Below are 27,802 nucleotides of genomic sequence, written 5' to 3' on the forward strand. Positions count from 1 at the left end.
AACTTTAAGGAAATATTGATGTTTCTCAACTATATGGAGATAAAACACTGGGACACATCATGTCTTCAGCTGTAAGATGTACTGTTCATGAGGACACAGAAACATCAATATTTCAATAAGTAGATGGGTAGTTGCGGAAGAAAATTATTATTTACAGTCAGAGCAGGAAAAATATTTTTGAAATTTAGAGGAAGAACATCTAAAATCAGATCATGGATTAAAATGTTGATATAAATTCAGTACAAACCATCTCTGAATTCAAAGCATCCACATACTTTTGTCCACATGTGTATGGGTGAAGCGTCAAACCAGGACTTCTGCGTCTCCTCCTGTCATCTGTGAGGTCGTCGTCGTGTTTCCAGTTTCTTGTGTCAGTAGTGGAACGTTACGCTCTGAAACTCCAGCTCCTCTGGAACGGCTGGAACGGTTTCTTGAGGTTGAAGAACATGAGATGAGGTTTGATTCTTGGCGTTTTCTCGGGTATAACAGCAGCTTTGCTCTCCTCGGTGGGAAACCGATGTTGGTAGACTTCTGGGTACGACTTCTCAAACTGCAACAAGGACAAAAAGAATCTAAGTGACAGTCTACGTAGACGAAAGGACCAGAGCTGGTATTTGGAGACATGGTTTAACGATGGAATTTCACTGGGTCTGGACTTTCACTGTTAATTCAGGATCTGCTATTATTAATCTTATATTGAGTCTGTGTTACGTCTCATACTTTAACCCTTTTAGGCCTTGATTTATTTATGTTGTTTTTGCAATAAAAGTGTCAGAAAAAGTCCTTTTTGCCAATTCTTTTGCACCTTTTCCCAGGAAGAACTTAACTTTCAATATCTGTCCATTAATTATCACCATATATGTAATAAATGCTTAAAACAGTTTGTTATAGTAAAAAAACAAAAACAAAAAAACGAATGGATTATTATCATATTTATGTTCATAATCATAACTTTATAAGATTACAGAAATAAACTTTTGACTATTTTCCATGTGTTGATCCATTGTAGTTGTTGTAGATCATTGTATATCCGTGTTCTTCTTGTTCTTTTTGTTCTTTGGTGTCATTTGGATCTTGTTGATAGTCTGTGTTCACTTTGTGTCTAGTTGTAGACAGAGCCCCCATTTCACTGCACAAAACATCCATCATCTGATTCAAATACACACACTGCATCTGTGTATGAACTGGAGAGATCTGCATAGAGATGTACACATATATACAAATATACAAAAATTATAAAATATTTACAGATCAAATACTCAACTATACAAACCAGAAAATACAGATAAAAACAGTAAAAAAAGGTGAAAAAACAGCAAAACTTGGCAAAAAACACAGCAAAACACAGTAACAGAACACGCCAAAACAGCATTATCACCATTATATACAATTATTAGAAGAATTCACCGCTCAAACACTGGAAAAACTAATACAAACCTTCCATCTGTCTCTTCACCGACTGCACTCTGCTGCTCTATGCTCCACCCACTTCACCCCTCCCCTCAGCCAATGCAGACCTCTACCCTAATGTGTTCCTAGACCCAATAGAAAGAACCCAATCTCAGCTAAAAGATGACGTTTGTATTCTGTGAATAGCGTAAACAACTTCAGTAGTGACAGAATCTGAAATGGACTGTGTTTTTGTAAAAATGTTGTCACCAGAGACACAACGATCTTCAAGGGGTTGGACTCACACCACCTGTTGAGTCTCTTCCTCTTGTCCTTGGCGGCAGCTCTTTGTCTGCAATCAGACCTCTCCAGCAGCTCCTGTAGTGGCGTTCGAGTACCGATGACCTTCTGCTCTTCAGAGTCGACCCTGCTGATGTGTTTACAGAAGGCTGGAGACGAGCTGAAGTCTGTGTCGGAGCCGGCGTATTGATCTGATGGAACAAAAAAAACAAAAAACACAGTGAATGACAGAGTTGACGGTCAGAGTCACACATCAGTGGTGAAGATGCAGCGCCCTCACCTGAACCGTCGCATCCAAAGGCCTTTTCTGTTCTGGGTGGTCGCAAAGTGTTTAATCGCTCTTTTGTTTTTTGTTTACATCCTATTTGATTTGATCAGAAAGCTTCACAGACGTGGAGGAGCACTGATTAAAGATGACAGGAGTTTACGCTGTCATCTGTTGGTTAGAAACAGCACATGTATGACCCAAAGTGTGTTAAATATCAGTATCCTTCATAACCCAAGTCATCCACTATATGGACAAAGTCTGTGGACATGTTGGATTTAGGTGTTTCTTTTCTAACAGGGGTCTGGGATACAAAACAATAATGACTAATAGTCTGATTAGGTTCCTACGTCCACTGAAACTTATAAAGATTTCTTTTTCTTTTTTGTCGGACAGATGGAAAAAAATTTTGATTTTTTTTAACCTTGACATGTTTTGGCTACAGGTTTCTCTCTTGTAAAGTCATTTTCTAAAATTCCAGAAGCCAACATGAGCGTCGATTAAAAGGGCAGGTAAAGACTCATCTTCTATTCACAAAAACTCACAAATCCAGAATATTTGGGGCTTTTATGCACCTGTGAGTAATATTAGAATTGACCTTTAAAGGAGTGTTATTTTGCCCTTTTTAAATGTTATTCTTCCTTCCTTCCTAAACTGTAAATGCTCTGCTTGGCTCTGAATTCTTCATTCATTCAACTCCACAGGTCCATCTTCAACCCTATTTATGACTCATGACACCAGAAAGGTGGTTCGGAGCACTGGCCCTTTAAATGCACAGGAGCCACTTCAGGCCCCGCCCCCTCCAGGTTGTCAGCTGTGCTGCTCTGTCCTGTTCAACCAACAACTGAACATCTGAGGTAATGGGCTCCAAGTTTGGACATATTTTCAGTATGGACTACAACCGCTGCTGCTGACAAACAATTATGTTGAAGTGAAGAAATGTTCGTCTTAAGTCTGGACCTGATATGAGCAAATGTGGAGACGGAACTAGTTATACACGCAACTAATTAAGAAGGAATTCAACAGGTTGTAGAAATCCACTGGATTTTTGTTCCAAATGAATCTAAAGACAGTTTTGCAGCAGCTGGAGGGTTCAAATTCAAACTGTATGAACTATTAGGGTCCAAGTACACAAAGAAATGAACCAAAGTGTGCAATATCTGTCAAATATCTGTCTAATGTTTACAGTCTCCCACATTATTTTATCTTTCACAGTTTTTATCCCACAATATTTATTTTCTCATGTCATTTGCACTACTTCTCATGCTATTTGCACTGCTTAATTCTATGGTTTTTTTTTTAAGTAAATAAGTGTGCCTTCTTACTGCTATTTATTGTTGCCTTGAAATTCTGCACTTAAACTGGAGAGCTCTACCTCAATTTCGTTGCACTTACACAATGACAATAAAGAGATTCTGATTCAAAGACTAATAAAGTGGGTTTTAGATAATATGACCCCTTTAAAGTGCAGTATTTTCCACTTTTCTCTTAGTGAGATGCAGATTATTTACCCCCCCCCCCCACAACCACACACACCCACACACAAAGGTGTATTTTCTCGGACCGTGACGGGTGTAATGACCTGAACTCTTCGAAGGTGAGACATGTGTTCCTCCACTTGGCTCCGAAGCTTCGGAGGGACTTGGAAATGGTGACGTAATGGTCCATCATGAAGGTGACCAGTTTGTTGTGGACAGCAGCTCGTCCAGGTCCATGTCGTCGACTGAGCTGAGGACGCAGTGTGAGAAATCTGGATCATCTGGACAGAGAAGGAACACGGCGCCGATCAGAACCTCATCACACACGTCAAGGTCAGGTTTATTTCTACAGCGCATTTAAAACAGTGCAGAGGGCCCAAAGCACTGATGAAGATAAAATCACATATATGATAAAACTAATAATAATTAAAAAAATAAACTAATAAAAATAATAAATATAAGATATACCCTAAAACTGATAAAACAGATACACACTAATAGGATAAACAGCAGAAAGTAAAACAAATAAAAGTCACAATTGTATTAACCTCCTGAGACCCAAGAGGGAAAAGTTTTGGCTTTTTTTGCATTAAATAATTGCCTTAATCAGAAACAGCCATGATGCAACAGTTTCCAGATACATTTTTCTTATTTTTTGTAAGGAATGTCCTCTGCAGTGGACAGCGTTTTTTGTTTTGTTTTTAAGTAAAGCTGAGAAACTCTTGTCCACTAAACAGGATAAAAATGCATTGCTGGGTCTTACAGCCAGTTCAAACAGGTGCATTTTTAAGAGATTTAAATGTTCAATGGACTGTAAACAAATGCTAATAAACATAACCTAAAACCTCTGCAGAGTTTATGATGCATTTTGTACAAAGACAGAACCTCGGACTGTTCATCTATGACAGCGGTGTTCAACCTGTGGCTCCAGGACCACATTTGGGCCCTTTTCAAGTTTTTTTTTTTTTTTTTTTACTTTAACCTTTATTTAATCAGATTTTTCAGATTCAGAAGTTATAGTAATAAAAGTAGTCTTTTTTTCACTTTTTAACATTGACAGTATTCACATGTATGTTAAATACAAAGAAGGCTTTCAATACCAGTTTCTCACAATAACAAAGGTCACTGTTTTTCTTTAGTGCAGTTCTGGTCATTTCTTTGTAATTCTGTAAATGCACTGAAACTTTGACTTTTCTTATTAAACACAATTCATAATAATAATAATAATAATAAAAATCGGTTTATATAGCGCTTTTCTAAGTACTCGAAGATGCTTTACAATAAACAGCCAAGGGACAAACATACATCAAAGGGTAGACAGATACAGAGTTAATACTAAATGGCAATCAGAGAACAAATACAGAGACAAATACGGACAAAAGAAAACACACAGAGAGGTAGATGAGAGTGGATGAGATTTGAACAGGCAGTCAGTTTTCGAATGATGATCTGAAGAGGTGGTCGTACAAACGGAGGTTATGTAGTCAAACATGAGCAGAAGACGATAACAAGAAGTTTGATTCTAGTCCCAACGTAAATGCCGAAATCTGATAACGGACTGAAACATCTAAACCAGGGTTTTCCGATTATCACATTTCTTAAGCGTCATATAAACACATCAGATTAGATTATTACTATTTTCTGACTTTTCAAGTTTGTGTAAACAGATTTATTTATTTTCCTGTTCACTTCCAGCAGAGGGTGAGGGGACGGTGGTTCTTTATAATGGCGTGTACCAGTGTTCGGGTGGGGATGGTGTCGTTGAGCGGAGGCAGGTGGGGGTTCTGGCAGACCCGGGCCATGAGACGCAGAAGGAGCTGGAGGCGTCCTCCGGTTGGGGGGGGGCAGTAACAGACAGCTGACCCGCAGAGCTTCAGTGGCCACCTCCTGATCCTGCAGCAGACCTGCGAAAAATAAGCAAGAGAGAAGTACGGTCTGAGGGCAAACCCAGAAAATGAACAGCAGCCGTTCATCTGCAGCAGCAGCAGCTCAGACGACTCACTGAGGATGTTGACGAAGACTTCATTACAGATGAAACGTCAGGAGGGGCTGTTTGAGTCTTTGGAAGTAGTCGGCCACCGTCTTCAGAACGTCCCTCTCAAACCCGGGTACACGGGCTGTTTGGACCCGTTACCGTTGGGCCCTTGGAGGAAAAACATGCAGTTAAAAGAGCTCTGAAGTGGAACGACTGTAAGTAACAGGTAAACAACAGTTAGGCCTAAAAGCATGTAGGGAAATGAGTAAAAATATCACAATTACTTATATGACTGGATGATATTTTATCAACCCTTAAAGACCCCTAAACATCTACTGATCTGAACTGTTTAATACCTGTTGATCCACTAATTTCCTATCATGTCAATAATTGGTGTCAAATACAGTTCTTCATCTTTTCATGGTCATCAGATATGACCCATTTGGATGTTCAGAGGCTCCCGTAGTTACCGTGGAAACACTGTCATCTTCTACAACATTGATTCACCAGTAAACCCATGGAGTTGGATCAATGACAGCGGAGAAAATGAGCAAAAATTTGTTAAAAAAACAAAACAAAAACAATCCCCTACAAAATAATGCAAAAAAAAAAAATCAAAAAACAAAAATTGCTAAAATTAAATTTAAAAAAAGAATAACATAAGGAACCAAATTAACAAAAAGAGGCAAAATAATTAACAAAATGAACAAAAATGTATAGGACATCAACCAAATAACAGGTGACATTAACAAAATAAATCATAAAATGAACAAAATTGAGGAAAAAAACAGTAAAATAGGCAACAAAATGTTGCACAACATTGATTGACCAGTAAAACCCATGAAGTTGGATCAATGACAGGGATGGACACACTGGGATTATGTTCAGTTAATGACGAAGATTGGACTGAAAAAGACACTTCTTCAGTTTTGTATATATGAACCTTAACTTTGCTCTGAGCTTTAATGAACATCTACATGATCAATAATTAAATATAGGAAAATACAGGATGTTCACTAATAAAGTGCAAAAACAGAGGATAATATCATAATAAATGGTGAACAATCACTTTCAAAAGGTTTAAATAGAAAGGAAACTTCATTTTGGGAACTGACACAAAAGTATCTCTGGGTCTTTATGGGTTAAAACTCAAACTTTTTAGGTTTTATCAAAAGTACATCTGGCAGAGAAGTAATACTTAAGTTGGCGAGACATTTCATAGCTGATATAACCCAATAAGGCATGTCCTATGAAAAAGGGACAAATGAGAGTCAGAACATTCACATACGTTACAACAGAGGATCATGGATTCAGTTTAGTGGAAATGCTCGTACCTGCTTTATTCTCCAGTACGACGATGCCGTTTTATTAACACTGAACACATATGAACGATATGTTTACCATTGACGAGTTCGGGTTTAAGACGCCTTCCAGAGTCTTCAGGCCCAGGGCGTCCTGTAACTAAAAGAAGAAGAAGAGGGACTGATAAATACATGCAGTTACTGACTCGTATTTAAAACAGTGAATGTTTCCATGTTGACGTACTGGGCCACTGTCATGGACTTCCAGATGTGATCCACTTGTTTTGGCGTGACCTCCTTCCTGAGGATCAGTTTGCATTCATGTACGTCGCCAATAGCAACGCTGTGTCTTTTATTACACAGATCTGACGTCTGAGCAAAAAGGGGAAACCATATTAAACAGAAGTTTGGTTTGACTAAAGACCGACAAATTAAAAATCCAACAGCCTGTCGTCAATAAAAATATCATTCTCTTTGAAAACTTTTTAAGGAAATACGATTTTTAGTCTGTTTATGTGATTATAGATGCAGAATGGTAGAACAGGGGAGTCTAACTTGAGGCCTGTTGGGCCAAAACAGCCCACCAAAGGTTCCAATCCGGCCCCGCTTAATGAAAAAAGTGCAAAATGTACACTGAAGATATGAACAGTCAAGGGTTTCGAAACTCGGTTTTAGTTCAGGTTCCCCACACAGAACAATATGATCTAAAGTAAAATAATAACTCCAATGTTCGTCTTTGTTTAATGTGAAAAAAATTACATTACATGATGAAAATATTAACATTTATACAATTTCCTTCAACAATAAAATGTGAACAAATGTGAACCTGCACTATCTACTAAAATTAAAGTGCAATTTTTAATAATATTCTGCCGTTATTAAATGTTTGTGTCTTTGTAGATCTGATCTGTAATGCATATGTAGAACTGTATAAAAGTATAAAAGTTACACTTATTTTTCTCAAGAAATTTCAGTTTTTTTTCAAGTTATTCAAGTCTTTTTTGTTTGGATTGTTTGAAAATGTAAATATTTTCATTCATGTAATATAAGTTGTCATTACTTAGTTATCAGTGTGCATGGACTGGAAAGACTGACTTATATTACCAGCAGAAAATAAAGAAATTTGTACAATTATGGGAACCGTATATGAACATTATGGTACCTGGAAAATAGGGACATGACATCCAAATTATTACTTTATTTTCTATTACTATGACTGCTGTATTTCAATTTATTTCTACATATACATGTTCATAAGAAAATATATATATATCTCCCTGTGGTGCAAGTCTACATGGTGTGAATGGGTGTGTGTATGGGTGTTTGTGTTGTTTTGATTCATGTTCTTTATGTATATTATTATTTACTTTGTTTATCTTTCATTCTAAAACTTAAATACCAATAAAAATATTGGAGAAAAAAAAGTTGTCATTACTTACAGGTTATTATCCTATTATTTCGCTGGTCTGACCCAGTTGGGATCATACTGGACTGAATGTAGAACCTGAATTAAAATGACTTTGTCGTCCATGGCGTAGAATGATCATTATCTTGTCGGCGTCTTTGTGGAGTTTACATATACACTTGTACATTCACGTCACAGCATCAGTTAAAACACAACAGAGCATCTCCGTCACGTTCTCACCAGGACAGACTTCACAGGAGCCATGTTTTCCTGCAGCGGTATTCTTCATAGTCATACCCAGCGGATGAGTCGGGGTAAGTCTCCGCTGTCTCGCAACAAAGACTTTGTAGGAAATGACTTGAGGGCGACTGTGTGGGGGAACCTGGAGGGAAAGATAAGAGCCCCGAGATGAGCCCAAGGGGAAAGACCAAAGGGTAAGGCCCTGGAACCGGTGACAAGTCTGGAGAATGAGCAGCAGAACACCAGAGGGAGGCAGCTTTTAGTGCATGATGAAAAGAAAAAGTAGAACTCTGTCTAACCCAGAGGTGACAAACATACAGCCCATGGGCCAAACCGGCCCGCCTATGGTTCCAATCCAGCCCACAGGAAGAACTCAATTTCTCCATTTCATTGTACTTGTAAGTAAGTAAAAGTAAGTAAGTAAATTTTATTTATAAAGCACTTTTCACAGACAGAGTCACAAAGTGCTTTACAATGCGAAATACAAAATAAAATACAATTAAAATACCACTAAAAATACAATAAAGTACAATTAAAATAAAAATAAAATATGATAAATACATAAAGTGCAGTCAGTTTGTAGCAGCCCTGGGTCAGTTAGGAAATAAAAAGCCCGCTTGAACAGGAGTGTCTTGAGATGTACAATGACAATAAAGAGATTCTGATTCTGAACTGACGAAGTGTAAAAATGACACTGAAGATATTAACAAAGGTGTCAAACTCATTTTAGTTCAGTTTCCACCTTCAGACCAATATGGCCTAAGTAAAATAATAACATATATACATATAATAAATAATAATAATAAATAACCTATAAATACACAATAACCTATAAATAATGACAACTCCAAAATGTGAATAATCTGAACAAATATGAACAAAATGAAATGTCTGAAGAAACTAAGTGCAATTATAACAACATTCTGTCTATTATTAAATGTTTCGTGGCTTTGTAGATCCGATCTGTAACACACATATAGAAATGATAAGTTGAGGTATAATATTGTTAAAACTACACTAATTTTTGTTACAATTTTTTTTTTTTTTTTAAGATTAATCACATCTTTTTTTGATTGGATTGGATTAATTTGTAAATGTAAATATTTTCATAATCTACCATGATTTATCGTTATTTTTGCACTAATACAATAGAAAATGTTGGACTTGTCATTATTTATAGGTTATTGTGTTATTGTTTTATTTGAGATCCTGAACTAAAATGAGTTTGCCATCCCAGGTCGAACTGAACACTCCACTCTTTCGTCTCTGTCCCATCATCCTCTGAGTGTTTCTATGCTGCAGTACCTGTACAGATGACCGCTGTCCTCAAAGTCCTCTGTCCCGTGACGCCCCTTGATATCTTCGATGACGTGGGCTTTCAGGAACTTCCTTAGCAGCTGCAGAGTCTGGTAGCGAGTTACCTCCGGCCCAAAGTTGTAGTTTTTGCGCAGCAGTTCGTGCAGATAATCCACGGCCTCGGATCCTGTGAAACTGCAGTCATAGTAGCGGAAGTGTGCCCAGTGGCGCCTCAGCGGCATCCCTCCACGGAACAGTTTGATGGTTTCATTTCCACTGCAAAGTGGAGAGAGAACGTGCACAGTGAGAACTGATCCCACACACAACAGACCTGTTCACAAAACGCATTAACCTGCAGATGGTAAAGATACTAAGTATGACATGAACTGTCATCTTTATCCTTACGTTTAGGGTTGTACCGAACCAATATTGGAATCACGTTTTGTGTCCTGGATCAAATATCAGTAAAAAAGTGCCGATCCATACGACCAATCCAAAAGTGCTTATTTTATTCACTGCATTACTTTACTGATCGGTGTCGCACACTTTGTGACGCCACTGTCAATGTGACGGGCAAGTTCTTCATTATGGCTGAGATCTGTGATTGTGGGAAATGAAAAGTAACAGTACTTTAGTGTGGAGGCAGCGAACAGCCAAAGGGTCGGTGCTGTGGTGATATTGACAGTGGTCAGGCCAACAGCTTCCACTGCTAATCTGTAAAGCGTGCGTTTGGAGATGCAGTGGCAGCATCGCAAAGTACAACACAATGAACCTATGAAGCAATTACAGACGCATCAGGTCAAAGAGTACAGTGAGAATAGCAGAACTAAGGCTAATGAGTCCCAAGCAGCTAACTGAACGAGTGTTCTAAAGAGCAGCCAAAAACTCCCCTGTGCCGACTGCAAAACAACATAAAAAAAATAAATAAATGAGAAGATCCTTGAATTTATTGTTCTGGATGGTCAACCTCTGCAGGTGTAGAAAATGATGAATTAGATGCTGGTCAAACACTATGGGTCTGATTTAATGAAGGTTTGCACATATAAAAACGTGCGTAAACTTGACTGCACCACGCAAAAAACCCGTTGAAGCTTATCTACTAACAGGACGCACTGAGGGTTGTGTTGTCAAATGGGCAAAATAGCTCATACAAACCCATTTAGCATGTTTGCCTGATGAATATGCAATATGGGTGTTTCTGCCAGAAGGCGCAAAATATTGGGAGGGGTGGATGCAAATATTTGTTAGCGCAAAATGTGATGACCACAACCTGAAACTGGTTGCGGTGGCTGATTTTGCATTCTATATTTATCTGGTCTTAAAGGCAGGTTTGAACTGGAACAGCTTCTACCAGAAAATGGCTGCAGTTGTTGTGGCGAGGAGGTGGGGCATAGGCCCAACCCAAAAGGCAACGTACAGAACCAATCTGTTTCTGATCACATCAACTTATGGAATTGACGGAAGAAAAAATAATATAGACATATGTCCTACCCACAATGCCATTGGAGAACTCCTAGATGAACTAGGGGATGATTTGGGTCCAGTCACAGGAGGAGTCATCAATACTTCTATGACTAAACTCCTCTAATGTTTACATTTCCTTGAGTCTGGATCATTCCAGTCACATTAGTGCTGGCGTATCCCAAACACTTTTTACAGTGTACTGTCTCCATGACGACAACCAGTAGCGCACACAACATCCTCATTTAAATAGGACGGTCCTCCAAGACTTTGACCTGTTTCATTTGTACCGGCAATCTGAGTTGATCACATGTGACATGCTAATCAATAGCACGCATATTTTTTAACACGAGCAAGCACATTTGCGCCTGTTATTTGTGATCTTAGTAAATCAGGCCCTTAGTATGGTAAATATGTTTATGATTTGACTCTACACTAACACACACACCTGTACGTTTACCACGGTCTCATCTCATGTTCTTAAGTACAGGCGTTTCTATTTCTTGACCGGTTGGGTGCCTCGATTCCCAGACACATTTTCATTGTCATTTCTTTTTTGTTCCTCGACTGTTTTTTGATCCAATAACTGGTACATGTTTTTAAAAACAATGCCTGACAAATTAGACTCTTCACAGGTATTTCTTACTTGAGGTTTTAGAGTGAAAAGTGCTGATATCACCTTAATAATTCCCAGTGTCTTTCTCACTGTGCATAATAAAAGTGAATTGAACAGTGGTATTGGGTCAGTCAGTATCGGTATTGAATCAGTATCGGAGCTCAAAATATTGGATTGGTACATCCCTTCTTATGACAGGTCGATGGAAACCCTCAGCCACAGAAGGTCAGGTTCACACTCATATTTATCACAAAACTGGTGAAAGAAAGGCAAATTTTGGCCCCAGCTACTTTTAATGGGGTTGTTAAGAGTCAGTTCACCATCATCATTATGGTTTAATGATGTTAGATGAAGCATTTCAAAAACCTATAATGCACAACGGGCTGTTGATAAAGAAGCTGACAGATGTTTGGAGCTTTCTTCTCCCAAAGTCAATGATGGTCTGGATCATATGACATTTGACATATTGCACTGTTTGAGACGTGACATTAGTCTCTGTAGCTCATTGCCACATCCATCTAACATGTTGTCAGTGAATGCAGCAGTCTGCTATTAGTTCACACAGTTATTTGTTAAATCCTGTGAATTTGGTGTTTGCAATGTGCAAATTGAAAACAAAATACAAAGCGTGAATGGAAATGTACCCTAGCAGTTCCACGGTTTTTGGCTCAGTCTGCACCATCAGTAGGAACTCTCATCATTCATTCATTCATCATTATCATATTACGAATTTAAAAAGAAAAATCGTAGAATCAAATGGAAACCTGCATTAAGTAATACTGTATGTAATAAAACATCATGTCATTTAAAAACATCCTCTCTACTCTACTATTCTTTAACAAAAAACATGCAGGCGTCACGCAACAATCCAAAATTAACCCTTTGTTATTGTCCTCCCTCGCATGAAATACAGGGAAATGAAAAGATCGGGTTACCCCACAAAAGACAGGAGAGTTAGGTTACACTGAGATCATTATAACCAAAGATAATGTTGATTTTACAGAAATAATACCTCTCAAACACTGGCTGATGTGAATGTCAAAAAAAGCAAAATAATACTTGATGTGAAAACTAAAAGAAAAACTTTGTAAAGGTCCAGATACTCCAAACCACAATGAGAAGAGGCAGCAAAGGTCTTTCATTGGAGGAAAAAATGCTAAAATAATTCAATGCAAGCTGCCTGCTGCGCTGATTCAACCTTCTATCTTTGTTACTGGTTTGTTAAAGGAAACAGGCCTGATTTACCCTGTTAGTGTAGAAAAAGCACAAAGGTGTAACTGGTGACATCCATTACAGCCTGTACAGGAGACCAGTCACACACTACTCATCATTTACAGCTAATGTTTCAGTGTTTTTTACCGAAAAAGAGCCTCAACCTGCAAAAACCCAACCATGCACTCCATGTAAAAAAAAAAAGAAAAAAAGATGAAAGCCATAGAAATCATTATTAATATCAATCTACCTTTTGATTTCAAAACCATAGCTATATTTGGGACACATTTCTCAGAGGTCAAAAAACATCAACAAATACTTATTCAGCATATTACTAGCTGCAAGAAAAAAGCAGTAACTAAACAATGGATGACATTAGAAGACACCAGCAAAAAGTAACTGGCTAGACATAATCATGAGAATTTATAGGATTGGAAAGAATAACTTTACTGCAAATTTGAAGATGATTATTTTGTGGAACACTGGGAGGGATGGGCGAATGTGAGGCCTTTGAGACCTGATTTAGCTGAAATGACTGCATGAATATGGACTCAAAATCCTAACTGAAGGAAATATGTTTTGTGTGTTTATTTATCTATTTATCTATTAATTCTTTACTCTGAAATCCTGTATGCCAAGACAATAATGAGCTGCTGTAGATGTTTTGTTTTTTACATCCACTCTCTGGATGCAGCTATATAATTAGTGTATCTGTCAATTTTTTTCAATGTTTGTAAAAACTTAACTTCTTTCAATAAAAAGAGAATTCAAAGAAAGGAAGAAAGAAAGAAATAGTGAATATCAACTGACTTTAATTTAGATAATATGTTGAGTAATGGATGAGCTATTTATTAGACACAGACTTGATATGAGAGTAAAAAGTTTGATCAAATGCCGACATGGACAGGAAAATCCCACACAGTGACATTAACTCTACTATAACCTCGGAAATGCAACAAAGTAAAATTAACTCACCTTTAATCTCTTGCTAATATTTTAATGTTATACTACAACAGACTAACAGCTTTAAAGGGCACATTTTTGCATTAATAACAATATAGAGTAAGTGGACCTTTTCTTAAAAAGTTTTATTTTGTCAGTAATGACTCCTCAGATGATCCAAAATGTACTTTCTTTTTTTTATTATCAGTTATGGTCATGATTGTAAACCACTTTGACGTTAGCATTAGCATTAATTATGCTAACATGTAAATATCTTCACTTCCAGCTAATTACTGGGTTCAATAACTGGGCTCAATATCTTCTGAAAACCAGCTAAGACAGATAAGGTTTTCACATTATTCAGGTGTAAAGATGGTGTGTTAAACATCAACCTGTCCATAATTTATCACTGAAGAAACTTTAAGCTAGTTTAGCTCCTTCATCATGTAATTAACGCATTCCTTCACCTTTTAAATCAACCCGTGATTTCTTCAGTAAAAGTTCAAACTCACCAGCTTCGTGGCCCGGTACGGACCCGGACCGATGACTTTACCCCTCCATCCGGACGCTCAACCTCCACTTCACTCATTAAAACATTAAGTTAAATAAGTTTTCCAAGAGTTTGATCAGAGTTTGTTGTAGTGTTGTAGAAGTTTTCAGCTGCAGATGTCAACACACAGACGTTAATGCCAACTTTGAATTTCAAGCCTCAGGTTTTCCGGACGACGTGATTTGGCGGGAAGTTGGTCATGTGACAAGCTGCGTCGTGAATGCGTGATGACGTCAGATACGTCGACTCCAAACGTGACGTTAAACCTCTGACCACAGGAAGAGTGTAATTCAAATCAATTACAAATTCAGAATAACGGATCTCAAAACTTTTTGGAACAACATTGAACATTTGAAAAAGAAAAACAATGAACTAATTGAAACAATTAAAATACATCACGACTTTAAATATAATGTGTAGCAGACCTCTGAGTGTTGTTGATTTATTATTTTCTTTTGTTTTGTTCTTGTCTCTTTTTTTCACAGAATCTGATCTATAAATGTGTCAGGTGAATGTATCTTTTTTTATTGTGTTTGTGTTTAGATTGCATGTTTAAGAATTGTTTAATAAAACTTTCTAAAATAATAATATATAAGATAATAATAATAAATAATAATAATAATACTAATAATAATAATAACTCAGACTTTGATCATATTAAATTAACCAGACTTTTATTATATTAAATTAAAGTATAGGTGCTTTGTATATTTTTATTATGTATTTTAATTTCTTTATTTTTGTTTATTCTCACTGAGGAACTTTAAGCTACAGTAAATATAATAAGTAAATTGAGTCTTAATGAAACCATGTCATTAATCTCAGAGTAAGATAAATGAGAAAATGCAAAAAACTGCATCCAGACAATAAACTAAAAAAATATAATTATAAAATACCAAAATTTGTGGTTAATTTTAACTAATCATAAATACCCGACCAAACATACCCAGCACTTCAGCAGAATTAAAACAATAGAATGATCAAGGAAAATTAGCTAAATCAAATAAATCAAATTAAAAATACCTGACACTATTTTTTATTTTTAGATCAAACTCCGTGGGATTTTGTGAAATTTGTGTTAATTTTAACTAATCATGCACCACAGTAACACTAGTCTCTTTTCCATTGACCCTCAAAATGTGCAAATATAACTAGTGCATCAAAATTGCCTAATGGAAAAACAGCAATTTCGCCAAATTTCCTCGCTTTTTGATAAAAAGTTTTTGTGCGTGCAAGAGGTGGATTTTTGGGCGTAGTGAAATTTGGTATTTGTGTGCAAAAACTGCAATGGAAAGACCTTTTTGTGCAACTAGAGTCAGTTGAACGAAAAAAAAAAAACAGATGTGATGGATGTTATAACAAGAGAAGAAGAAGAGTTTAAAACAAACATGGACACACGAGGAAACCCAATCATTTTTTTAAATTTTAGTACGGGATAGAGAGGTAACAAGCATTCTAGATTCAAACAACAGAGAAATGCAACAATTTTCCCGGACCTAGAGGGGTGCTAAAAATATGATAATCTATAAATTCAATATGATATTTATGTTCGTCGTCATTATTATGGAATGACTTCTACTGACGTCTCACAATAATAAACAAATCATCGCATTTGGGATTTAATGGAAAAACTGACATTAACACACTTTTTTTTTTTTTTTGACATTAGTAAATATCGGTAAAATTTTTGCGCAGATGTAAATGGAAAAAACGTCTGTGTCAAGAACATATTTTAGAAGAAAAAACACAAAAAAGTCCAAACAAGTCCAGGTGATTTATGTATATTGATAAACATTGCATCATTCACAGCAATATGTCTGTTTTAAAGGTGAAGGCAGTTTAGGAGTTTTTGTTCCAGGTAGATATTTATAGCATCAATATGCCAAAATTCTTAAGTCACTCAGATCCTATTTAAATTTGAGTTTCTGATGTTAAACTTCAGCATCTATCTCTCACCTGTACTTCAGACAACATCAGGTCATCCTTGTACACTTATATTCTGTCTTTTTATTTGGACGAGAGCAGAAACCTGCAGTGAGAACCTGTGCATCTTCAAACTCTGATATTTTCTCTCAGATTTCTTCTTCTGCAGCTTCAGGTCAACACGTGCTCGTTTGGCTGCAGACATTAACACAACCCGACAAATAGAATATAAACCCCAGCACAGCCTCTAATTTTGTGCAAATTTTCTACACGTGGTGAAATTAAACATTAGAATTGTTATTCAGACACAAATGACACCACCATTAATTTGTTTTTTTCTGTTCCAGGTGCAGGTGCAGGTGAATAGTTTCTTATCATCTATTCAGTAGAAACAGGAGGCAGCTGCAACACATTTATATAATTTGGATGAATGAGAACAAGTCAGGTGACTATTTATACAGATTCGACGTAAACTAATGCAGATGGTTGTTATTTACAGTAATATTAGCTGTAATATAAAAAGTGATTCACTGAACATGCTGCTCATTAGACCGAAAGGTTATTACTGACATCATTAACTGTGACGTTAATGGGACCAGATGGTGAAGGTTATGGTGAGTCTGGGACAAGTTTTATTTCCATCCTTTACCAACAGTTATGAGACCGTCATAAAAGTTACTGAACACAGCATCTCCAACTTGAGGAAGAAGTTATACCAACTTTAACAACTTTGGCCTAAAGGTAAAGGGCTCTGCAGATAAAGTAAACACTGAGGTGACCTGATGGGTTCATACATGACTGGTCCAGAATATGAGGACTAGACCCCTGAAACTCCAGAAAAAATTAAAATTAAAATTAAAACTAAAATTAAAAAATAAATAAACAATAAGACCTGGAGCCTTTAAAGACTGTATTCAAGGTTTCATGTTCACTCAGTCAGGTAAAATGCTGCCTTCAGGTGCTGTTGGGAAGATGATTCTTTATAATAATAATAATAATAATAATAATAATAATAATAATAATAATATAACTAGAAAGCACTCAGAGAGCGCAGACCCCGCCAAGGCAGATCAGTGCCCCCCCCCCCCGATTACAACCAAAATTTAATCATTTGTTCCTTGTGCCAGTATCAACATTCCTGAAATTTTCATCCAAATCCACCAATAACTTTTTGAGTTATCTTGCACACGGACAGACAGACAGACAACCATGCCAGCAAAAACATCACCTCCTTGGCGGAGGTAATAAAAAATTGCAGTTATAAGCAATTTTCATTCAATGGAATCTCAAAGTGCGAGTGTAGTTGTGTTTCAAGTGCTTTTGTTGTAAAATGAAAAATGGCTGATGCACTAGCAACATTTATCGTGATCAAAATGCAAAAATGCCCTGGTAGAAACATGCTAATATTTGTAAATCTGGTCAAATCGTTTTATATTGTGCAAAAAAAAGAACTCGGGCCGGTGGGGTCAGAAAAAAATTCTTGACTAGAATTCCTTAAAACAAGCCAAAAAAAGTCTAACAACCGCCCCCTCCCCCCAAAAAAAAAAAACAAAACAAAACAAAAAAACAACAACAACATAATGTGCCTTAAAACTAGACTGAAAATCCTACAATTGGTATCAAACAGAGCTTAGTACAAGAAATAAAATCACACTGATTACGACAGAATTAGTTTAAATGTTGAATTAGAGGTCTGTGACTGAGCTGGAGATAAAGAATTAAAGTCTGAAAAGAAGAGGAACAAGGAGGAAAACATTCTAAAAATAAACATCTGATTGAGCTGAAAATGACACTTCAACAGTGAATCGATCCCAGATCTTCTACATTGATCTTCCTCATTCCAGTCAACTGTTTGCACCTGGAACTCTGCTGCTGTCCCTCCCCTCACTGCACCTCACCTGTCTGCTCCCTCTCATTCACGCAGCCACACCCACCTCATCAGCACACACACCCACCTCCCTCAGCCACACCCACCTCATCAGCCCCACTCTGATAAGCTGTGAACTCAGCTGCAGCTCATCAGGCTGACAGTTTATATTCATCCTCTTGCTCTCAGTTTCTTCTGCCAGATTGTTCCTTAACACCTGCCAAGCACTCCTGCTCTGTTCTGCTTATGCAAGACTTTCCAGCGTTTCACTCCTGCCTGTTTCTTCTCCGCTGTCACCCCGACTGTCTTTGACCTGTTCTGCCTGTTTTCTGGATCGTCTGCCTACTGTCTCCTGGTACCCTGCGGTTCTCCGTCCTGTTCCACGCCACATCCCTGTCTCCGGGTTAACTCACCTGGCAATCACTTCTCTTCATCCCCCCCCCCCCCCCCCCCCCCCCCCTACTGTTGGTTTAAATAAATAAAGACACTGAACTGATTTCTTCTTCTGTGTGTTGGACTTGGGTCCAAACCACCCCTGTGACAACTAAACTATGAACAAATTCAACAACATTATGAGTCAACTTATTATTTGCACAACTTACAGATCAGAATGGATCTACAAATACACAAAACATTTAGTAACAGGAAGAAGATTGTTAATATTACACTTAATTTTTATTTTGTCCATATTTTATTGTGAAAGGGTTAGGTTATTATTTTACTTTCGATCATATTGGTCTGTAGGTGGAACCTGAACTAAAACATCCTTGATTGTTAATAGCAGTGGAATTTTTACACATTGCAAATTCATCCCGTGGGCTGGATTGGAACCTTTGGAGTAGAGCAGCACAATATATCGTTCGAGCATCGTCATCACAATGTGCGCAATAGTCACATTGGAGCTCCTGCGATATAGGAGGAAAATGAGCTCGACGTGTTCTCATCTAATTTCAAGGGTATGTGACACACACACACAGTGCACAGCGATCCACCAATCACAATCATTCTTAATCAGTTTGCTGAAGCAGACCACGCCCCCACACATGGAGCAAGACAGTGAAAAATGAGCAACGAACACGAGAAAATCACTGAAAATGAAGACTTGGTGCCAAAAAGAAAAACGTCAGTTATCTGGAATTATTTTGACTATAAGAAGGATGAAACTGAAACATGTTTTCTGTGTCGACATAACTAGAGGAAACACAACTAATTTGTTTGACTATTTACATCAGCACCACACAGCTAATATATCCTCCTGACAGTGGCAGCTGCTTGTCTTTCAGACAGGGGAAGCTCATTGTCGGCTTATATAAAAAAAAAAAAAAAAAAAAATAGAATTAAGAAAATGCTCAGTGACCTTATCGTACCAAGTAGGCGTCTTTTCCAGGGACTGGACCAGTGTCCTCTCAATATCCATCAGAGCTGGGCTGCTTAGATTGCCTTGGCCCATTGCGTTGTGGGTGTAAGACCTCAGCCTTTTTAAACTACAGATGCTCCTTTCACTCCGACCTAGCTGACAGTTTGATTGATTTAACTATCTACAAAACGATATTAAACTGGAACAAGAAATGATTAAATTATGTAACTGAAACAAGTAAACGCTGAAATTATGTTAAATTGAAACAAGGAAGTCCAATGAGTGTGTTTTATTTATAGTGCATGAAATGAACGAGTAATTTTGTAGTAGTTTCTCTCTTGATTTCACAGCAGAATGCGCGACGGTATTAAACTGAACTGTGTCAGTGAAGGAGGAGATCTGAAACTAGCTGTCAATCAAACGGGATTCAGCCTTTCGACCGATCCTCCAATCAGCACGTGGGATTCTGGCATCCAGCCCGGCCGAGCTCCGCCCACAGCTCCATTCACCCCCAGAGACGCCCGGCGTCCGGGGGCGGGACAACATCGTGGCATTTATCCAATTACCGTCCAGTTTTGAGGCAATGAAAAAAAACTGTTCCACTCAGTCCCATTGAAGCCCAGAGACGCCCGCAGTCTGCGGACAAATGCACTGAGCAGAGATCGAATGAGAAAACAGCGCAACGGGAATGGAGGAGAAGTGAACAACATCGCGTCTGTTGGTTTGTGATAAAGCTGATTCTGAACGGACTCATCTTTGAGATGAACGCGTTCTAACGCATTTGTAGTCAAAAAAATGTCAACATAACCAAACATATTTAACCATTTAATTTTCGTAATTTTAGGGAAGCCGGGCTTCCCTGCAGTCTATGAGAAATCGCCACTGCCCTCCTGAGTAATTTTTCATATCGCAAAATATATTGCAGTGTTTTAAAAAATCGCAATGTCAGTTTTTTCCAATATGGTGCAGCCCTACTTTGGAGGGCCTGTTTTGTCCTGTGGGCCACCTGTTTGACACCTGTGATCTATGGGATGTAAATGATGAGGTAATAAAGCTGTTGGAGCCAAAACCAGACTGGAACATGGAAGAAAGAGACAATAGAAACAGACTCAGTCCAAATCATAGTCACATATTTAACCCTTTCATACACGACGTCCACATTTGTGGACACATAGTTGAACTAATTTTCTAAAGGGTTCTAAAGGTAATATTCTCCAATCCACATGGGGACAGTCTGTGTAGACCCTCAGAAATACAATGAAAATAAGGATCAACTTAGTTGTAGAATTTGGACAAGAGTTTCAAAGCTTTATAAAAAAAACAAAACCAAACAAAAATTCTGTAAAGGACATTCGATAAATAAAAAAAAAGCATATTAAAAAAACTGTTTCATCATGATATTTCCAATTATTATTTAATTTAAAAAAAAGCCCAAACTTGTACTTTTCTGTGTCTCAGGAGGTTAAATATCTTCTGAATCAAACAATATTTTTAAAAAAATTAAATAAAAAAAATAAAAAATTCTAAATGCATTTCAACTTTAGTCTAATTTTGAGAAATAAAATCAATCTAAAAAACAATCTAGAGACTTTTTTTTGGATAATTCATACATGAAAGGGTTAAGCCTCATATCAGCCTGAAAACAGAAATGGACCTCGAGGTGAATTTCCAGCCACCTGAAAACTGTCCTTAGAAGTGATGGGTTCTGGTTTCCCCTCAGACTCTTGAATCTCAAGGTGCTGAATGGTAATGATGGAGGTTTTGCTCAGTCACGCCAAACACCATCAAGCACTGCAGCTTCTATCAGCGGGAAAACAGAGGAGGATGAAGGACAGCTTATCTGTCAAATGAACCTGCTGCTTCCACCGTCACCACGGCGACAGCATCAGTGAGGGATCTGTCTGTCGTCACCACTGTAAACGTTATCAGACAACATTTAGGACACAAACTGCACTTTAAGGCTTAATTATGATGTGGACTGTGAGCCTGAGCATGAAAACATGGACCACAGATGAAGAAGAATTAGCAGAAAATCAGGCATTTCATCACAAAGATTATTGATTGATTGATTGATTCATTCATTCATGCATTTATTTATTTATTTATTCATTCATTCATTCAAGCATTTATTTAGTTATTCCTTCAATCATTTATTATTCATTTATTTTTCTGTCTGTTCAGCAATTTCTCCTCCAACATAAATGTACTGCTGCCACAAGTTGCTTGATGATTTTTATCTTAGGCTCCGTTCACAAAGCAGGTCTTAATGCAAAATTTGGATTTTTTGGTGAAATCTGATTTTCTTTCCTTTTTTTGTGTGTGTGTGTGTGTGTGCTCATTCAGATTCCACATTAAATGCGACTTCTATCAGTTTGGAGTTTGAACTGAAGTGACCCACATCCACAAAACAGATCCTGATGTAATATGTATAATATATAATATACAACATATTGATGAATCCCACAAATCTATGGGCACTAACAAAATAATTCAAGATTTTTTTTTTTTGCTTAATTCAAGCACAAAAATCTGCCAACGGAATGGAATGGAAGTGAAAATTATCTCGGTAAGATTTCTTAAAATCAGATTTTCTGGATCTATTGTCTATAAATCAGTTCTTCTATCTCACTGAAAAGTTCCTCTGTAGGTGATTCTGTCTGATTTTTAGTGTGATGAGATATTTGGGCTAGAAATGAGAAAAATACACTTGGTCAGACTTAGATTTTTTCCAGTGCACAACCATAGACTCATATGCACACATATCTGTCTTATGCACACAGATATTTGGACAGCTTCTTAACATCATAGGTTTCCATCTTTTGTCCTCTGGAACTGTGCTATGAAATGCTGCAGATCAAATCCAAAGCCCATTTGAACAGATGGAGACATTTGTAAAAGGGTAAAACCTGCAGCCCGAACATGGACTGACTCACATGATGAGGAGTTTTTAGTCCAACTTGAAAATGTCAAGGGTCTATCAGGTGTGAGTTGAGTGCTATAAAAGGTATTGAAAGCCACATTTCATTTCCTGTAGGAACCCTTCACCTGAGAGCAGAACCGGAAGAGCCCCCACCACCACCACCACCACCACCACCACCACCACGGGTTCTGCTCAGGCCTCTTCAGCACAGACTCATCAGCAGAATTATACTCCTGACTGGGGAAAGGCTGTGGGTTTGGAACCTGAATGTATAAAAAAAGAGTTCAAATTGATTCAGTGATGGAGTCAGAATGATGGAAAGAAGACTTCAAGTACAGGGAGTTGAGATGAGAGGTTCATTTCCACAGTTCGTTCATCTGCTCCTCTGTCTCTGCTGGGTTTGGAGGCAACACATGGAGTCCATTTACATCCACACAAACACTCTGAGCAGTGTCCAAAATGTGGAGTTTTCAGATTATTACTGATCATAAGTCTGTGTTTAATGACATTGAGAAAGGGATCCCTCAGGGCTCCGTCTTAGACCCCATAATTTATATGTTTATATGAATGTATTTTCAGATGTAGGTCTACAGATTATTATTACAGATTATTGTTGATCATGTAAACATCATAATCTGATCTGTTTTATCAGATAACAGCAGTAATCTGATTATAATAAATCAGGTTAACACACCTGAATTTGACCCCAATACTCCGATGTCTTCATGTATACAAGTTAATCTGGTTGTATTCTATCAGAATAAAGCTGAATCCACAGTAATGGGGAGAATCCTGGGGGTCCGGCTTTGAGTTTCATGGTGTAAGGAACAAGAAAAAAGACAACAAAGGGGTTTATGTTACAGCGAAACATATCATATGACAGAAAACACAGGATGCAGGAAGCTTTGGGTCCACAGAGGGTTACTGGGGTTTATGACACAGCAGCAAACACACCATTTCATCAGACAAACTCATATCTGGTCCTGTTTGTGACCGGACTCCACCTCTGATCCTTTTCATTTATTACAGTCAGAGCCTTTTCATTTATGGTTTACACAACAGGTGGTTCACAGGTTGGTTTGAAGGTCATGGTCCACTATAAGCAGGTATGAATGTGTGGGTTCAGTCCATACATAATGTTACTTACCCTAGCATGAAAACAAAACTGAAACTTAACATTTTATGGAAGTAAATCTGTGTCATCAGATTTTGAATTATAAAAGCCACTGAATTTCTGGCGCTGAATTTTTTTGCACTGAAATTAAGTGTTTGAATTTTTTGTCTCTGAATTCAACTATGTTCATAAACTTAGAATAAAAAAAAATTCAGATGAAAAAAATTCAGAAGCAAAAATTTCAGATGCAAAAAATTCAGTGGCTTTTATAATTCAAAATCTGATGACACAGATTTACTTCCATAGAATGTTAACTTTCAGTTTTCAGTCGATTGAATTTTTTTCCGTCTTCCTGCATCGGCGTCACATGACCAACCTAACATAACTTGACTGGCTGGCTGTTGGTTTGACTTGAGATAGAATCGATTGCTTATTCCTGGTTTCCCAGATGTGTGATCTGAATTTTTTTGCATCTGAATTTTTGGCATCTGAATTTTTTGCTTCTAAATTTTTTGCATCTGATTTTTTTCTTTCTTAGTTTATGAACATAGCTGAATTCAGAGACAAAAAATTCAAACAGTTAATTTCAGTGCAAAAAAAATCAGTGCTAGAAATTCAGTGGCTTTTATAATTCAAAATCTGATGAAACAGATTTACTTCCCTAAACATTCTTTCATCGTCCAACTCCTGACTTCTATTCCTCTCTTATACAGCGGATTTTATACACTCCACTGCTCTATGCCCCCCCCCCCACACACACACACACAGACAAATGCTGGGTCCCATGAATTTGTCATATTTACACCCCCTTATCGGTACCCCAGATACCTGTGATCAAAATCTTGTGGTATTTTCATGACTTTTCATGAGAAGGTCACCTGGGCCTGTCTGACCAATCGGTACTCTGAATTTAGTGATGTCATGTGGTCACTGACCTGGCACACCCAATGATGTTTCTTTTCTTTTTTTTTTTTTAAACTATCATCAAGTTTAATGTACAAAACATTGATGGTGTAAATTCTTTTACAGATCAGATTAGGAAGGGGTACAAATGGCATAGAAAGGATTTTAAAAAACCAACTAATTCATGACACAAATAAAGTTAAATGGAGGCTAGAGCTTGTTTTGTAAGTCATATTTTTCAATAAAATTAAAAAGTTTGCAGGCATCTTTCTGTTTTAAGAGATTCAGGGCTTTTACAAGATGAAGAAACTCAGTGTGAAAAATGTAAAATCTGGGTTTTGTTTTGAAATATTTGCATTTGTGTATTTGGAATTTTGCAAGAATTAGAATGTTGTTCATCAGAAAGTCCTTTTCATTATTGTCCGTGATCAGTCCGAATATGATGTCTTCATGAGAAAAAGGTTCCAGGTGAATCTTCATATGAATTTACAAATCTCTTGAGGCTCATGGACACTTCTCTACTGACTGGTGCAGGATCTTTACTCATTTGAACCAGAGAATTGTGCAAACACAGTCGTCACAGCAGAGGTAATAAAACCACATCAGTGTATCGCCTGCAAACGGCGATGACGTTCTGTTTCTGTAGGTTGACAAGGAAAGTTATGATCCAAAAATAACAAGCCTATGTCGATGCTACATGATTTTATTTCTATTGTTTAGGGCCTATGCATTTTGACCTGTGATCCAAAATTTGGCAAATGATTGGTGTAACACTTTTGTATGTTTTTTTCTACAACTACTCTACCTTTTGAACTCCTATTGCATCGTTTCATGCTGCAGAAGTTCCCCATTTCTCACACAAGAAACAATCCATAACTCTCTGATCCAATCTCTGATGTAGCTTTGTTTATCTCGTTTCCCTCCAAAATGGTGACAACTACCCAGAATGCACTAGTTTTTTGCGGGTGTGACATCAGGTGTCAGAGACTGATTATTCAGATGAAAGTGGGGAAAAACTGCAGGTTGGTTTAAAAGTAACTTTTCACTCTCTTATGCTTTTCTGTAAGTTGATACTCAATGTATACTTTGTAATCCTTAGGAGCCGTGTCAAAGAGCAGAGTTGGTGAGTCAAAAGGTTTGGTCATTGGTTTATATAGACATGGTAAGCGGCGTTAGCCTAGCCGTAGCCTATTGTTTTATATGGACGTGGTGAGCTGCGTTAGCCTAGCCGTAGCCTATTGTTTTATATGGATGTGGTTCGCCGCGTTAGCCTAGCCGTGGTCCATTGTTTTATATGGACGTGGTTAGCCGCGTTAGCCTAGCCGTGGCCTTTTGTTTTATACAGACGTGGTTAGCCTCGTTAGCCTAACCGCGACCTATTGTTTGATGTGTACGTGGTTAACCGCGTTAGCCCAGCCGCGGACCATTGGTTTATCGAGCCTTTGCATGTTATGTCACGCTCTGTTCGCGCCACAAACGAGCGCCATGACGGACAGCGGAAGTGCTGGACTGCACGCTGGACGGCAAACCGGTAAATATCGAATTTGACCTGAACGTTCTCGTTTTTGTTCGTTTTTAACCCTGCTTTACACGCACAGTGGTCGCATACAACAGTTCCATCCTTCCTCAAAGACACCCATGGTTTCAGCTGGGTTCCAAACAGAGCCTGGCTCTGATGGACCTGATATTACAGATAGAACAGGCTCTGTTTGTGTCCATAGCATATTAGCTCCACCAAATGCTAGTTGGGTGGTAGACTGGGTTAACTACTATGAGCCACTCTGTTCCAGTGGCTGTTATAAGTGGCCTTCAATATTAGCTCTGTTGTAGTGGCTGCCTTTTTTTTTTTTTTTTTTTTTTTACCAGCTACACTGTTGAAATATGAAATGCTGTTATTGTCATTATGTGGTGGAATATGTTCTAGTGGTGGAACTGTACATATGACTGTGTGTAGATAGTAGAAAGGCAGCCACTTCAACAACAGAGCTAATACTGTAGCATACTTATGACAGCACTAACATTATTACACATTAGTTAATTAGAGCTGCTTTTGGTTACAGTCTATTTGAGTTTGGATGGCATGCTGGGGGAAACATGTTAAAAACATACACAGCTAGCTAGCTAACGTTAGCTGTATCTTTCCTTTACCATTATGAGATACATTCCTCTGCCGTGAGCGCAGTTCAGCGACTCGGTAATCTAACCTGAGACAAAGAACTGGTAAGCATCCAGAGTTTGTATGCTTTTAGATCAGCACCTGTGTGTGGGGACACTCCATTTAGAACAGAATGGAACAGATCGTGTGCATTAAACTCTGGTAGACTGGAGGACTTCGCTAGATCCGTAAACACATCAGGAGGGAGAAGGTATAGGTCAGTAGCTAGCCCCGATATCGCTAGCTTCTCCAAACAGCCTTCTTTCTGCTGTCCAGTAAAGTTAGTCACTTTGCAGGACAACTCCAAAACTTTATTTTCAGTGCTGGTAGCCATAATCCATGACTCATTCAATTGTTTGTTGTGTTACTTTTGCCGTCCACCATGGCACGGCACCCCTAGTCACGTGATAACTGTGACGTCGGTGCAAAGGGTCAATACGGACGTGGTTAGCTGCTTATTTTGACAACACTGATGACGTTTCTACAAAAATATGACTGCTAAATGAAATATTATCCAAATATTAAATGAGCTTTGTGTAAGAATTACGTTTCAAGTAATCATAAAGTGGCCCTGAATGTCACCAGACATTAAGGAATCATGTTCATTTCAAATACTGATATCACTAATAGTAGTGATTCAGCCAGAATATCTGCATTTGAAAAGCTCACGTTATGTTGTCATTTTGTGTTTTTGTCTGATGCACCGCCCATCAGTTATCTTCCAATCTCAAAGTCAGTAGCGTTTGAGCATCCAGGATGGCAGTTCCCACTGAGCTGCATCTAGAACATTTCTGATCACAAATGTCTGATGTTACTAAACCTAAAAGGCCTCTTATTATTCCCAAATATGTCATGACAAAGTTAGAAACAAAACAAGGATGTGTATAGGAGATGCTTTTGAAACACAGAGACGACTGAAAGCGGAGAATTTGAAGACTGACGCAGGCTCTCCTGTGGTCTCCTGTCCCCCTGGGCCCATGGTCTCACCACCTGGTAAGCGCTACCGAGAGATGGGACCGGGACCAGGCCATGATCTCTTCACTTGGCCCGGCCCCTGGAGAAGAGACCGTGGCCGGGCCCCTCAGTGTAGGACTCCTTATCTGCCATTGTAGCTCCTTGTAGTAGACGCTCAT

General features: G+C 38.0%; 1 pseudogene; it reads right to left on the reverse strand.

Annotated features, from left to right (window-relative positions):
* Nucleotides 1-27,802, reverse strand: LOC115435302 (DEP domain-containing protein 1B-like; annotated as a pseudogene).

Source organism: Sphaeramia orbicularis, chromosome 16 (assembly GCF_902148855.1).
Source record: "Sphaeramia orbicularis chromosome 16, fSphaOr1.1, whole genome shotgun sequence".
Taxonomy (NCBI): domain Eukaryota; kingdom Metazoa; phylum Chordata; class Actinopteri; order Kurtiformes; family Apogonidae; genus Sphaeramia; species Sphaeramia orbicularis.